The sequence below is a fragment of the Eleutherodactylus coqui genome, chromosome 9, assembly GCF_035609145.1.
Source record: "Eleutherodactylus coqui strain aEleCoq1 chromosome 9, aEleCoq1.hap1, whole genome shotgun sequence".
Classification (NCBI taxonomy): Eukaryota; Metazoa; Chordata; class Amphibia; order Anura; family Eleutherodactylidae; genus Eleutherodactylus; species Eleutherodactylus coqui.
In genome coordinates, this window is record NC_089845.1 from 153,785,685 (window position 1) to 153,799,784 (window position 14,100).

Here is a 14,100-nt window from a genome sequence, read left to right on the forward strand (position 1 = left end):
CAAGAATATAACTATTATAATACTGCTCCCCTATATACAAGAATATAACTACTATAATACTGCCCCCTATGTACAAGAATATAACTACTATAATACGGCTCCTATGTACAAGAATATAACTACTATAATACGGCTCCCTATGTACAAGAATATAACTACTATAATACTGCCCCCTATGTACAAGAATATAACTACAATAATACTGCCTACTATGTACAAGAATATAACTACTATAATACTGCCCCCTATGTACAAGAATATAACTATTATAATACTGCTCCCCTATATACAAGAATATAACTACTATAATACTGCCCCCTATGTACAAGAATATAACTACTATAATACTGCCTCCTATGTACAAGAATAGAACTGCTATAATATTTTCCCTCTGTACAAGAATAGAACTACTATAATACTGCCCCTCCGTACAAGAATAGAACTACTATAATACTGCCCCTCCGTACAAGAATAGAACTACTATAATACTGCCCCCTCTGTACAAGAATAGAACTACTACAATACTGCCCCCTCTGTACAAGAATAGAACTACTACAATACTGCCCCCTCTGTACAAGAATAGAACTACTACAATACTGCCCCCTCTGTACAAGAATAGAACTACTACAATACTGCCCCCTCTGTACAAGAATAGAACTACTACAATACTGCCCCCTCTGTACAAGAATAGAACTACTACAATACTGCCCCCTCTGTACAAGAATAGAACTACTACAATACTGCCCCCTCTGTACAAGAATAGAACTACTACAATACTGCCCCCTCTGTACAAGAATAGAACTACTACAATACTGCCCCCTCTGTACAAGAATAGAACTACTACAATACTGCCCCCTCTGTACAAGAATAGAACTACTACAATACTGCCCCCTCTGTACAAGAATAGAACTACTACAATACTGCCCCCTCTGTACAAGAATAGAACTACTACAATACTGCCCCCTCTGTACAAGAATAGAACTACTACAATACTGCCCCCTCTGTACAAGAATAGAACTACTACAATACTGCCCCCTCTGTACAAGAATAGAACTACTACAATACTGCCCCCTCTGTACAAGAATAGAACTACTACAATACTGCCCCCTCTGTACAAGAATAGAACTACTACAATACTGCCCCCTCTGTACAAGAATAGAACTACTACAATACTGCCCCCTCTGTACAAGAATAGAACTACTATAATATTGCCCTCTTTAGTCACATCCAGAATTCTTGTCCCCCAGTAGAAAGTACATATACTCATTCAGAGTGCTGCCCCAGTGTAATCACTTAGACATTTAGCATGAGGCTTAAAATATCAAGTGTTGCACCTTAGAATGCATTCAGTGCATTTACTTATGCACGTGATTCTGAGATTTTTCGTGACAAATTGTACTTTATTATTGGTGCATTTTGGTCAATATGTTGGCAGCAAGATCCTATCGCCATCTACAAACATTTTGTTGCTATGGCAGAAATTTGTCTTTGTAGTTGTCAAAAAAAATTAATAAAATCTGTTTTAATCCCAACAGAAAATGCCAGTACGACCACTGATGAAAATGTTATGTTAGCACTAAGTTATAAAGTAGAAGATGAAGACATCCCGCAACACTCTTCAGGAGAAAATCTCATTACTGTTAATGTACATCCAGGACTTTATGGTACAGATCTGTCATATAATCCCCCTAATCATGAAGATTTTTTTCCTGACCGATCGCAGATTGTTACAAGTGCAGGACAAGAAGGGGGTAAAAGTTTTCAGTGTGGTGAATGCGGAAAACTATTTATGAAAAGCTCTGGTCTTTATATACACAGAAGAATTCATTCGGGAGAGAAGCCGTACTCCTGCTCAGAGTGTGGGAGATGTTTTGCAGTAAAATCACATCTTATTACACACGAGAGAATTCACACAGGAGAGAAGCCATATTCATGTTTAGAATGTGGGAAATGTTTTACAGACAAATCACAACTTATTAGACATCAGAGAATTCACACAGGGGAGCAGCCTTATTCATGCTCGTTATGTGGGAAATGCTTTACACAAAAATCGGTCCTCGATCGACATGAGAGGATTCACACAGGAGAAAAGCCGCACTCCTGCTCAGAATGTGGGAAATGTTTTACAAGCAAATCGGATCTCATTAGACATAAAAGAATCCACACAGGGGAGAAACTGTATTCATGTTCACTATGTGGGAAATGCTTTACAAATAAATCAGATCTTATTAGACATAACAGAATTCATACAGGAGAGAAGCTGTATTCATGTTCACTCTGTGGGAAATGCTTTAAAGAAAAATCAAGTCTTGTTAAACATGACAAAAGTCATATAGGAGAGAAGCCATTTTGATGTTCTATATTCGTAGAATTTTTTAGAAGAAAAATAACATTTTAAAACTCAGAGAATTTACATTAAGAAGAAATCATGCTCTTGTTTGGGATATATTCACGTTCAGAATCTCCAGGATTAACTACTGTGCATCACCTATACTCTGGACCTCACTACTACAAAATATCCAACTCTGCACCACCTTAGAAAGCTTCAAAAAGACTCTGAAAACCTACCTCTTCAGAAAAGCCTACAACCTACAGTAGCCCTGGTTTCCCCACTATATGAGTAACTTCTATTCTCACTCTTTCGCCCTTTCCTTGTAGACTGTAAGCCCTTGTGGGCAGGATTCTCTTTTCCTCTGCATCAGTTACTGTCCATGTTGTTTTCCATATGTAACACATTTTAAACCCCCTGCTCTCATCTGTACAATGCAATAAACTGTGCTCTAAAATCAAGTTACAAAGCCTGTTAAAAGGTTGGACAAAGACTTGCAGGAATGCTACCTTCTAATAGGTGCCGCTGTAAGTCATTTTTCTATCCTACCATTTGCATAAACTTCCCAGAGGAGCATGCATGGCCTCATAAGTCTCCTCACACTTTCTAGTTCCTCTTCCGAAGGACGAACTTTACTCCTCCTTACCTAAACTAAAGAATAAAAAAAGTAGGAAATGCTATTAGAGCAAAACAAGATTTTCAACCATTTAGATTCTTTAAAGATATTTATTGGACAATTATTTTTGGGTGGAAGTAGTCTAGAGTTGTCAAACACCCGAATTAGATTTTCCTGAGGTCAATTGTGAGATAAGAGAGGGAGGTTCAGATTAAAAAGGAACTAAGTGTAAGGTCATTAGCAGAATGGAAATTGTGGGAAGATTGGTAGATAGTAGAGATGAGCGAGCCTACTCGGCCACGCCCCTTTTTTGCCCGAGCGCCGCGATTTTCGAGTACTTCCGTACTCGGGCAAAAAGATTCGGGGGGCGCTGTGGGTGAGTGGGGGGTTGCAGTAGGGAGTGGGGGGGAGAGAGAGAGAGAGAGCTCCCCTCTGTTCCCCGCTGCTACCCCCCGCGCCGCCATGGCGCCCCCCGAATCTTTGCACCCGAGTACTGAAGTACTCGAAAATCGCGGTGCTCGAGCGAGTAAAGACTCGAAACGAGTAGATTCGCTCATCTCTAGTAGATAGAAAAGAAGGAGGAGACATAGGGCGCTGCAGCACAGTGGACAGCATTATGAATGAGTGATAACATCTATAGTGGATGGGCAGCCAGTGCAGTGACTAGTACAGGATGGAGGCATTGGTTTTGCAGTTGGTCAAAAAGAAGTCTGGCTGCTGCATTTAAGTTGGATTGGAAAGGGGAGACTTTAGTGAGGGGAAGACCAACCAGTCATGAGTTACAATCGTCAAGACGAGAAAGGATCAGGGCAACAACAAGAGTTTTTGCTCTCTCTACTGTAAGAAAAGGGTGGATTCTGGAGATGTTTTTGAGATGTGGGTGACCGGAGTATACAAGTGATAGAATATAGGTAGTGAAAGAAAAATTGAAGTCAAATATGACTCCAGGACAAGCGGACATGCTGCCTAGGAGTTATGGTAGAACCACATACCGAATCTGAAATGCTAATTTAGATACGTTGGTAGATGAGAGAAACCCAAGAAGTTTAGTTTTTGAATGATTCAGTGACCGAAAGAGAGAAGACATGATGTTAGAGACAGCGTACAGACAATCACATAGAAAAACAGAAAGTTCACCACAGAAAAAGCACACGTGGTCCATCTAGTCTGTCCTTATTTTATTTCTCTCTTAGGATAAATCTATGCTTATCCCAGGTTTGAATTAATTTGTTTTTTTGATTTTCTAACCACATATGCTGGAAATTTGTTCCAAGTAATTACTCTTAACACTTTCAGTAAAAAAGTATTTTCTGACGTTCCTTCTGATTTCCCCCCTCAATTAATCTTAGACTGTGCTCCCTTGTGTTTCACTTCCTATTAAAACATTTCCCTCTGAAACATTATTTACACCTTTTAACATACATACAGATTACCATCATGTCCCTCCTCTCCCTTCCTGTAACATTTATAAGGGTTTCCATCATGTCCTTCTCCTCCCTTCTCTCCTAGTGTAACATATATAAAGGTTTCCTTCATGTCCCCCTCTCCCTTCTCTCCTCCTGTAACATATATATATATAGGTTTCCATCATGTCCCTCTCTCCCTTCTCTCCTGTAACATATATAAAGGTTTCCATCATGTCCGCCTCTCCCTTCTCTCCTCCTGTAACATATATAAAGGTTTCCTTCATGTCCCCCTCTCCCTTCTCTCCTCCTGTAACATATATATATATAGGTTTCCATCATGTCCTCCTCCTCCCTTCTCTCCTCCTCCCTTCTCTCCTCCTATAACATATATAAAGGTTTCCATCATGTCCTCCTCTCCCTTCTCTCCTATAATATATAAAAAGGTTTCCATCATGTCCTCCTCTCCCCTCTCTCCTCCTGTAACATATATAAAGGTTTCCATCATCTGTCCCCGTCTCCCTTCTCTCCTCCTGTAACATCTATAAAGGTCTCCATCATGTATCTCCTCTGCCTTCTCTCCTCCTATAATATATAAAAAGGTTTCCATCATGTCGTCCTCTCCCTTCTCTCCTCCTGTTACATATATAAAGGTCTCCATCATGTCTGCCTCTCCCTTCTCTCCTCTGTCGTGGATGACCTTTTGGGGTCCACGACATGATCAATAGGAATGTTTGCATCCTTCCAAATTAATGTTATAAGGCTGTGCGCACAGCCTGAAGCAATCACACTGACACAAGTTCAGCATATGAAAACTTCTTAATTTCCTCTTTATTTGTGGGCGCGTAGCCTCTTTTAGAGTTTAACATATCTGCCCTTTATGGGCAGGCCAGAGATTGCATAGATAAAACATATGGATAGACTATTGGATAAGTTCTCTAAGGTTCTTCCTGCATCCGGTCATCTGTTGTTCTTGGTGTTGCCCGTCACATAGTATCAAGATGGGATGAGCGAGTTGTCTTAGGTACCACGTGTGGATGGTCCGTATGTTTGGAGGTTATGACTTGAACTATTTGCATAAATTTCCCATAAACTGCTTATGTTGACTAGTGCGTTTGCTAAAAGCGGTAATGTTAAGACTGCGGTTTCATGTGTCTGGCTTGCTTCTGCTAAAGTGTGCTAGGAATTGGGAAACAGAGTTTCACTGTATATTCTTGTACGAGGAAGTGGATATATAAAGATATAAAAAGATATATATATATGTGCAAGTAAACAAGGGATGGAAAATACTTTCATAGGTATATAGAAGATAAAGAATGTATAGTATGTAAAGGATATATGAGGGAGAATGTCCGCTACAGATATATGAGAGTATATGTCCACTGTCACTAAAGTATAGATATTGGGTATATGCACTACACCTCCTGTAACATATATAAAGGTTTACATGATGTCTCTCCTCTCCCTTCTCTCCTCCTGTTACATATATAAAGGTTTCCATCATGTGTCTCCTCTGCCTTCTCTCCTCCTATAACATATAAAAGGGTTTCCATCATGTACGCCTCTCCCTTCTCTCCTCCTGTTACATATATAAAGGTTTCCATTATGTACGCCTCTCCCTTCTCTCCTCCTGTTACATATATAAAGGTCTCCATCATGTCCTCCTCTCCCTTCTCTCCTCCTGTTACATATATAAAGTTTTCCATCATGTCCTTCTCTCCTTTCTCTCCTCCTGTTACATATATAAAGTTTTCCATCATGTCCTCCTCTCCTTTCTCTCCTCCTGTAACATATATAAAGGTTTCCATCATGTCACCTTCTCTCCTCCTGTAATATATATATAAAGGTTTCCATCATGTCCCCCCTTTCCCTTCTCTCCTCCTATAACATATATAAAGGTTTCCATCATGTCCTCCTCTTCCTTCTCTCCTCCTGTAACATATATATAAAGGTTTCCATCATGTATCTCCTCTGCCTTCTCTCCTCCTATAACATATAAAAGGGTTTCCATCATGTCCTCCTCTCCCTTCTCTCCTCCTGTTACATATATAAAGTTTTCCATCATGTCCTCCTCTCCTTTCTCTCCTCCTGTAACATATATAAAGGTTTCCATCATGTCCTCCTCTCCTTTCTCTCCTCCTGTAACATATATAAAGGTTTCCATCATGTCCTCCTCTCCTTTCTCTCCTCCTGTAATATATATATAAAGGTTTCCATCATGTCCCCCCTTTCCCTTCTCTCCTCCTATAACATATATAAAGGTTTCCATCATATCCCCCTCTCCCTTCTCTCCTCCTGTAACATATATAAAGGTTTCCATCGTGTCCTCCTCTCCCTTCTCTCCTCCTGTAACATATATAAAGGTTTCCATCATGTCTCCCCTCTCCCTTCCATCCTCCTATAACATATATAAAGGTTTCCATCATGTCCTCCTCTCCCTTCTCTCCTCCTGTAACATATATAAAGGTTTCCATCATGTCCTCCTCTCCTTTCTCTCCTCCTATAACATATATAAAGGTTTCCATCATGTCCCTCCTCTCCCTTCTCTCCTCCTATAACCTATATAAAGGTTTCCATCATATCCTCCTCTCCCTTCTCTACTCCTATAACATATATAAAGGTTTCCATCATGTCCTCCTCTCCTTTCTCTCCTCCTGTTACATATATAAAGGTTTCCATCATGTCCTCCTCTCCCTTCTCTCCTCCTATAACATATATAAAGGTTTCCATCATGTCCCCCTCTCCCTTCTCTCCTCCTGTAACATATATAAAGGTTTCCATCATGTCCCTCCTCTCCTTTCTCTCCTCCTATAACATATATAAAGGTTTCCATCATGTCCCTCCTCTCCTTTCTCTCCTCCTATAACATATATAAAGGTCTCCATCATGTCCCCCTCTCCCTTCTCTCCTCCTTTAACATATATAAAGGTTTCCATCATGTCCTCCTCTCCCTTATTTTTTCCTGGCTATGCAAATTAAATGCTTCAACATTCGAGCCATGGTGGAAGTAATTTATGGCTCATTTGGCAGTTCAATATCATAATGATGAGGTTTTCGGTCCAGAGATTTTGTGATCTTTGCTGAAATAGTATGTAGTATGAAACAGAAACATTGACTGTGATAGTTTTCATAATCTAAGATAAAATGAAGGCTATACCTAGAGCCCCCAGAGGGAGTCGTTTTTAACTCCGTATTTTATAAAACGGGACACTAGAATTTTCTAATGTTTTCCCTCCTTTGTCTTCTATGTCTGGTGGAGCAGAATGCGGGTTCAGGGTTCCCAGGGGGAAGGGAAGGGTTTTTTGTTATCTGTGGTAACTAAGTAATGGTGTGTTTGTGTAGTTGAGCTGAATAGTGTCTTACGGTTCTACTTTGGTAAATATAAAAATGGCTCATTGAAGTCTAACATCGGAATACCTTTTGAAAGAAACACAAGCTCTCCCAGAAGATGTGCCCAATGCTGAGAATGAAGACCAAGATGAACTACAAGGGGGCTCTGATAACGCCTTGGCTTTTTTTTAATCTTAATACAACTTTCATTGATCTGAAAACAAATTATTTGAAAGCGGAATCTTTACAATACTTTAGAAAAATTGTCCTGCCTTAAAAATCAGCTTTATTCCCCCATCATGCATCTTTTACCTTTTAGATTCTAGGTTGTATTGCCTGGCATCTTTTCTCACATTCACAAAGAAGTGTTGCTCACTGTTTATTTTGGTGTTTTGCAAAACTTTGTGCGCAAATTTTGATGTGATCTCACGTGCCGTTCTTACATTATGGAAGTTTGAAGACAACATGGCAAAATCATGCCATTGGTGACACAGAGTTGTTGCCCATTCAATGGGCCTTTGAGGAGTGGCGTCCTCTTCTTGAAGGGGCTCAACATTACGTGACAGTTATTACAGATCACAAAAATCTGATTTACTTAGAATCAGCGAAGAGATTTAACCCTAGACAGGCACAGTGGTCATTGCTTTTTTTTTTCTCGCTTTGATTTTATGGTTACATACCGTCCTGGTAGTCAAAATATTAATGCAGGTGCTCTCTCCAGGAACTTTGTCCCGGTGGTCTGTGATGAACCCACTGCATCCATTCGGTCTGAAGTGGTGGTAGTGTCAGCACTGTCCCTGGATCTGGAGGAGCGGATTCATAAGGCATAAGATTTGGCTAAAGAGGAAACTTTTTGTTCCTCTACATTTGAGGCTTCAAGTACTCTCCGAAATGCATAGTTCTGTTCTGGCAGGTCATCCAGGAATGAGCAATACTCAAATAGAATCTTTTGGTGGCCATCTTTAAGACGAGATGTTTTTAGTTATGTTTCCTCGTGTGAAGTTTGCGCTATAGTGAAATCACCCCCGAATCTCACAGCCGGGAAGTTATTGCCCTTACCGGTACCGGAGAGACCCTGTACTCATCTGTCCATGGATTTCATCAGTGACTTGCCTTCATCAGAGTAGTGTCTGGATGGTGGTTGATCACTTCCGCAAGATGTCATTTTGTTGCTCTGCGTAATGCTAAAAGATTGGCTAAACTGTTCATAGCTAATGTTAGGTTAATATTGTCTTTGACTGAGTGTTCAATTTGTACCTCGGTTCTGGCGTTTTGTCTGTCGCCAATTACAGCTGTCCTTTTTTCTTTTGCTTACCATCCGGAGACTAATGGTCAGACAGAGAGGTGTAACCAGAGTCTCGAACAGTACTTGCAGTGTTTAGTTTCTGATAATCAAGAGCGCTGGTCGAAGTACAGTAAACCCTTGAGTAGCATTGCTCTTAAGTAAAGCTGTTTTCAACTTAAGTCGATGTGTCAGGGCAGCGGCGGTCCCTGAAATAAAGTTGCATTCCTCAGATTAGAGCGCCGACCGCTTCAGGAACCCGGGCGCCGACGCGCAGCTGATGCTGGTCACTTCCTGCTTCAGCGCGGGCCTTACTCCTCCCCCTCCCCTCGCCACAGTTCCGGCTGAACGTTGCTGTGTCTGCCTGCCTCCTGACACAGTACAGCAGCTGAATCCCCAAAGTGCCGGCTGAACGCTGCCTGCCTCCTGAATCCCCACTGTACTGCAAAATGTAAGTACTGTACAGATGAGTACAGTAAAGAAAAGTTGCAAATAAATACTTCAGTCCTATGTCAAACCACAGATAACACAGTGATACGTACTGCTATAATGATGTCCCTGCAGTCCTATGTCAAACCACAGATAACACAGTGATACGTACTGCTATAATGATGTCCCTGCAGTTCTATGTCAAACCACAGATAACACAGTGATAAGTACTGCTATAATCATGCCCCTGCAATGTTAATTTATTCTTTACAGTCGTGTTTTATATTCATTCAGTATTGTTATTGTTTTTGGTATTAAAGACCAGAGTTATTCTCTATTAAATGTGGTTTGGAGTGTTTTTTGGAACATCTAGAACCAATTAATAGGATTTACATTAATTCCTATAGAAATAATGTCGTCAACCAACATTGATTTCTACTAAAGTCCATTGCTTCCGGACAAATTAATGACCTTAGTTGAGGTTCTACTGTATTTACCTCTAGCAAAATTTGCTCTGAACAACAGGTCTGTAGAGTCAATGGTCACATCTCCTTCTTTTTGCAATTATGGTTTCCATCCGTGTTTTGGTTTTTTTTTGCTAAAGGTCGGGGGTGCCCCAAGAAAATGAATTCCCGTCCAGCCTCGAGAGAGGTTGAGAAAAAGTCTGGAGAACTCTTAAAAGATCTGTAAGAAGTTACAAGAGGGTGGTGGATAATAGTCGTTTTTAGGTAGGTGATTTGGTCTGGTTGTCTACTGAACGCATGAAGTTTAAACAACCGTATTTAAAACTGACTCTGCATATTATTGGTCCTTTTAAGAGCAAGGAGAGCATTAAGCTTGTGTCTTTCAGATTGGAGATTCCTAGCTCGCTAAAAATTACTGTTGTGTTCCACAAATCTTTACTTCAGAGGTTTGTTAATCCGGTACTTGGTTCGTCCCCTCCTTCTCCAGTGTTGGTAGATGGGAATCTTCAATTCAAAATCAGCCGCATCATTGCTTCTCATTGAGTCAGGAACTCATTACAGTATCTGATGCATTGGTGAGGGTACGGTCCCGAGGAGAGGAAGTGGGTTCCAGCTGCTGATGTCAATGCAGATCGGTTAGTTAGAAACTTTTATAGATGGAATCCTAGTAGATCAAATACTAAGGGTCCAGAGGCTCCTCCTAGAAGGGGAGGTACCGTCATGGCTGGTCTGTCGCAATGGCATGTTGGCCACTATGCAGGGACAGACCAGTCACTCTGCCACTATGCAGGTCACTGACACGTTGAGCAGGGGCTGCTGGCTACTATCAGCACCTGTATGCTGCATGCTGGTATTCTCTGAGAGTCCTCCTTTGAGAGAGCGTTTAGGGTGTGGTTCCTTCTCAGTGCTACCTATCAACAGGTGAGGAGGGCTTCATATTCATACCCCGCCCCCTTTTCCATTGCTGTTTATTCACTTCTGTTGGTGGTGCGGTGGTTGGCGCTGGTTGGAGCCTTTTTTCTGGCTGAAAGGAGTCTCCTTGCTGATAAGTGCTGGTTTACTTTCCTTTTGCTGTGTTGGTGTTTTCACAAGTTTCTTTGCTGCGTATAAGTGTTTCCCTCCAGGTGTTCCCTCCATCTGTATAGCTAGGTCCTAGGAGAAGACCGCGGTGCCGTCCTTTTCAGGACACTAACTCCATGTTTGGACAGGGGTTCACTATCTTCCTGATTAGTAAGGGTTAAGTTATTTCCATCTTCTATAGTCTGGTCTGGTGTAGTATTAATCAGCCTTATTCTGTGTGTGCTTTTGTGGTTCTGTATGAACACCACCTGCATCCATGATGGGTGTCGTGCTCTAGCGCTACTCGGACGTGATAGGTTGGACCCGATGAACCTGGAGGTCCCTTCCAACACTACCATTCTATGATATATATATATATATATATCTCCACAGGCCCTGCACATGCCTCTCTTTACATTGAAAATTACTGGTGGAGGCCCAGGATATTTCGTATGAGATGTCATGTGGACTAGATCTTATATTACTTAGCCCAACTGGGAAGCAACTCACCGATCCAGCAGGGGAATAGAGGTGGGTAAAGAATAAGAAATACCCCACGCTGTTATACTAGCATCTTATGGTCTGACACACATCCCATTGGAAGTGATATACTCTGAGGCTGGAAGATCTTTCCCCTCAAGCCACGGTGAAACACAAGGACACCCCAAAAGTGACCTCCTTGTCACATCCAAAAGGCCCTCCCGCCAAGGAGCTGAGGATGTTTGGAACCACAGGGAATCCCGGAATAAGACACTGCCACTATCTGGATAAGTTAGCAACAACTAACCACTGGACCCCATAAGAAATTAACTTACTGCTGCCACATCCAACCAGCGAGGAAAACTCCTGAGATACCTCAATAGACTATCCAAACAGGATTATTCCTATGACAAGCCTTCAATAAGGTAATGCTGAACATAACCAGTGAAGAGAAGAATTAGAAGCAAGAGGACCGTAAATATACCCTGAGAATGGACCCATAGTGTGATACCTATCTACGGGGATTTTTGTGCCCAAAGTCATGTTACAGTGCCTATTTTCTTCACGCTCTCTTGCCTCAGCTTTTTGCTGATGAGATACAGGTTGGAAATATCCAGGGGATAACACTTTTTGTTCTATGTTCGTATGTGTATAGTGCCTAAGACTCGAGTTCTTTTAACCCTTTCCAATCCAATGTCGGGCCTGTACAGGAGTGCATCTGCACCCGATCGTCAGACACATCGGGTGCAGATACACTTGTGCACTGGTCCCCATCGAGGACCCCCTAGGAGAAGGCAGAAAGGGTTTTTAACCCTTTCTGCCTTCTCCTTTACACATTACATAGCGCTCAATTAGCGCTATGTAATGCATAGAGATTCCGGCCGGCGATCATGTGACCGCCGGTGTTACCTGACCCCCGGCGGTCATATCAACTCCCAGCCGGGAGCCTGCACTGTGGGACCTGCTTACCTGTCCGGCGTCTTGCGCGTTCTCCTTCTGTCTCCCGGCCCGGCGATCATGTGACCGCCATGTGCCACCTGACCCCAGCGGTCACATGATCGCCGAGCCAGGAGGCAGAAGGAGAATGCGGAAGACGCCGGACAGGTAAGCAGGTCCCTCCACGGTGCAGTGAGCACCTGCACCCTCCTGAACTCTGTCAGTTCAGGAGGGTGAAGAGAAAATGTATTTTTTCCCACCCATTTTCCCCAGCTCCAATTTATTTGGAGCTGGGGAGAATGGGTGAGAAAAAATAAATGGATTGGAAAGGGTTAAAATATTTAAATAAAAGTTATAAAAATAAAATGTATATTTAACCTATTTCTCAGTGGGTAAAGGGGCTGATGTGGATGGAGTGCACCGAGGAAAGGAGAGAACGCTGATGTGGATGGAGCGCACCGAGGGAAGGAGAGAGGGGCCAATGTGAATGGAGAGCACCGAGGGAAGGAGAGAGGGGAGGATGTGGATGGAGTGCACAGAGGGAAGGAGAGAGGGGAGGATGTGGATGGAGTGCACAGAGGGAAGGAGAGAGGGGAGGATGTGGATGGAGTGCACAGAGGGAAGGAGAGAGGGGAGGATGTGGATGGAGTGCACAGAGGGAAGGAGAGAGGGGAGGATGTGGATGGAGCGCACAGAGGGAAGGAGAGAACGCTGATGTGGATGGAGCGCACAGAGGGTAGGAGAGAGGGGCTGATGTGGATAGAGTGCACTGAGGGAAGGAGAGAGGGGCTGATGAGGATGTAGCACTCCGAAGGTTAGGAGAGAGGTGCTGATGTGGATGGAGAGCACCGAGAGAGGGCAGAGGGGCCGATCTGGATAGAGCACACTGAGGGAAGGATGGAGGGGCTGATGAGGATGAAGCACGCCTAAGGTTAGGAGAGAGGGGCTGATGAGGTTGGAGAGTACTGAGGGAAGGAGAGAGGGGCTGATGAGGATGGAGCACTCCAAGGGAAAGAGAGAGGGGCCGATGTGGATGGAGTGCACCGAGGGAAGGAGAGACCGCTGATGTGAATGGAGCGCACCGAGAGAAGGAGAGAGGGGGCGATGTGAGTGGAGAGCACCGAGGGAAGGAGACAGGGACAGATGTGGATGGAGTGTACTGCGGGAAGGAGAGAGGGGGATAAAATCTACTAATGGACATTGATTGTAGGTTTTGAAGCAGAGCTAAAATGAAGACAAGCTGTAATAATAATAATGGTGATGATATAATTCAGTCTGCTTCAGTAGCTCATATAAACATAAGTCTCCGGCCGCATCTAACTGACCAAACACTTTGAAATAACTAATACCAGCAGAAATTACTTGTGCCTACATTTAAGATGACGCCAAATAGCTTATTAGGAGAGAGCGGACCAGGCGTTGGGAGATGAAGGGAGATTATAGACGGGGCGGTAGTTGGCAGCACAGGACGGGTCAGGAGACGGGTGCTTTAGTAATATGACGGCATGTTTTATAGAGGAAGGAACAAGATAAAATATCGTTGTATGGTGACCGATGGCGGCCAGGAAGAGTGGGGAGCGGTGTGAGAGAATGCAGGTCGTTGGGCAAGAAGAGGAGAAGAGCCCAGAGACGATTTCTGTTGTTGGGTCAGATGCTGAGAGTGCAGTAGAGGAGGTGCCGGAGGGAAGAGATTATGTCCTGCTGGATTCTGTGAACCCGGCGTCTTCAGCACTGAGGTCCCTCATAGAGGGCTGCACTTTAGGGTGAGAAAG

The 14,100-nt window shown here is 43.0% G+C and overlaps 1 pseudogene; it reads left to right on the forward strand.

Annotated features, from left to right (window-relative positions):
• The window catches only part of LOC136578553 (zinc finger protein 585A-like), a 97,161-nt pseudogene that overhangs the window by 22,186 nt on the left and 60,875 nt on the right, over positions 1-14,100 (forward strand).